We start from the raw sequence: 2,717 nt of genomic DNA on the forward strand, positions 1-2,717 counted from the left end.
ACATTTTCACTAGCAGAATTGGGGCCTTAATAATCCACCTGCTTGAAATCTTCTGATGGGTGAAATATGGTGGGGGAATTGGTCAGTGCAGGACACTTCAGTCGGCTCAATAACTGTAGAGAAACTGCCCTGATCCTGCGAGCTAGCTCAGGTAATTCCTGGCCAGAACACTCCAGCTTGCACATTGTTGTATTTAACTAGCTGCTGCTCTTATGAAAGCCAGGAGTGAAGAACAGTTTATTATAGGTAGTAGTCATGACCTTAGCAGGATCATTGGATTTTCACTCCTGGACTCAAATAGTAGCCATTAACAATGTATTTCATTATCCTGGGAAGGAAATTCTTTCTGAGTGAACCCTAACCTCTTGTAGTTATTAGATTTATCCTGTGTGGTACTCAGGATAAATTCAGTTTTCACTTTGAAATGCACTGTTAAGACTTCTTGGCTGGCATAGCATTACCAGCAGACTAGAAGGTTTGTCTTTTTTGCAATTGACTCTTCTGCATTTAATTTGCTCTGAATCAATCTCAAGTGAGGGGCAGTACTTGCACTGAAACCCTGAGAGCAATACTTATTTAGAACAAGGGTATTTCCCAGAGTCACAAAATAGTTGAGACTAGGAGGCACCCTCATAGTACAGTTGTGGTTTTTCTCATGTTTAAACAGAATTTCCTGCTTTTCAGTTTGTTCCCATTGCTGCTTGTCCTTTCACTGGACACCTCATCTCTGAGTCCATCTCTGCCTTCTTTAATCCTTCCCATCAGGTTGTATTACTAAGATCCTCCTGAGCCTTCTCTGCTCAAGGCTGAACAATCCCAGCTCGCTCAGCCTCCCCTCATGGCAGATGCTTCAATCCTTTAATCATCTTAGCTCACTGGACTTGCTCCAACGTGTCTCTCTTGTAGTGGGGAGCCCTGCACTGGCCCCAGCCCTGCAGCAGTGCCCCCCCAGTGCTGAGCTGAGGGAAGGGCCCCCTCAGCCCCTCACCTCACACAGCCTGGGGTGCTGTTGGCTGCCTTTGTGACCAGGGCACATTGCTGGCTCAGTTTAGCTGCTCTACCCAGATTCCCAGGTCCTTCACTGCAAAGCTGTTTTCCAGTAGGTTGGCATCCAGCCTGTATAACATAGTTATTCCTCCCCAGGAGCAGGACTTTGCATTTTTCTTTGCTGAACTTTATGAGATCTGCCTGCCCATTTCTCCACGTCTTGTCAATATTTTTTTTTCTCATCAGGAGATGCACATTTTCCCTAGTCTTCCTTTTACTAATAAATTACCAGTAGAAGTCCTTCTTGTTGCCCTTCATGTCACTCACCATTTTCAACTCCAGGCAGGCTTTGACCTTCCCAAGCCTGATTTTGCATGCTAGGTCTAGGTGAGTGCTAAATGTTCCTGTGGAAGTGTATGCTTTTTTTTTGTTCTTAACTTGTATTTACTGATACATGGTTCTTTATGTGTGTTAGTCTCATGTACCAATGTTGGTACTGATGCCATTAGTCTCTCTGATTCCAGTTGCTGGACACGGATTTACCTTAGAAAAAACTTCCATCTAGTTAGATGGCATTAAAATGACTCCCTTGCTAGACCCTTTCCCATTGCCTTAATGGTGCTTCAGTTTGCACAGTCTGGCCATACCCTTGATTGTTCTGAGATCATGGTGTGAGCCAAAGCATTTCTTTGTGGTAAAGCTCTCCTATCCTGCATGGTATCCACAAAAGAAAAATTGAACAACTAGCCTAGGAATTATATAGGCTGTTCTGTTTGTTATAGCTCCAAAGTCTGTTCAGTATCCGCATGGTCATTAATATGTTTCATGTAGCATGGGTATGGCCAAGATATACTGGGATTGTGGCAAGTGATCCAGCTGCCTTTTCAGGAGAGTGGTTTTCTCAGTGGAATTTGTCCAATACCTTTCCTCAAGTTCTGTATCTTCTCCCCTGTTATCTGTAAGCAATAGCTGTACGAGGTGATATTAAAGGGGAGTGGATACACTGCTCTTAAATGCTGTACCTCAGACAGATCCTAGTTAGTATCCAGTATTCTGGTCATCACAGATGGTGAAGTGCTGGCAACAATACTTGCAAAGTGATTTGAGAAGACTCTGGTTGCTGTTAGTCACTGCTGCCAAATTAGGTTAATTAAAACCAGCTGTGGGAAAGTGCTCTGCTGCAACTGATAACTCTAATTTCCTTCTCTGGAGTGTCAGTGGGTCTGGAGCTGGTGATAACGAGCTGCTTGGATGCAATGAGGATCTTAAGGTGGTTGCAGTTCTCTTCCATATGTGCAATTTTGAAGTTGGCCCTAAATCCTGCTTTTGGCTTGTGTTTCTCCATATGGAGTCCTTGGCCTGGAGATGCTCAGGTTTGTGTATCCTGTTGAACAGCATCTACTATGGTTAGTGTTGCCGTTACTTGATTGGTGGGCATGTTTGTTTTAGTATGGTTTAAAAGGAATGTCAAGCTTATCCGTCCTGAGAAAGACTCTCTTTTATTAAAGTTTCAAAACCTCACATAACCAAAATAATCCCTTCCCCCACAACCAAACTCTGACTTTAATAACCAACAGCTTAAGCCATTGAGAAACATACAGTTTGCTTTCTCTGAGTGACCATCAGGCCTTTGTGTTTAGTGAGCTGCTGTCTCAGGCTTCTGCAATAGTCTTTATTTGTAGAATGCTCTACTTGTTGCTATCTCCTTTCACTTAATCTGCTCCTCTCTT

The sequence above is a fragment of the Acanthisitta chloris genome, unplaced genomic scaffold (assembly GCF_000695815.1).
Source record: "Acanthisitta chloris isolate BGI_N310 unplaced genomic scaffold, ASM69581v1 scaffold23722, whole genome shotgun sequence".
Taxonomy (NCBI): domain Eukaryota; kingdom Metazoa; phylum Chordata; class Aves; order Passeriformes; family Acanthisittidae; genus Acanthisitta; species Acanthisitta chloris.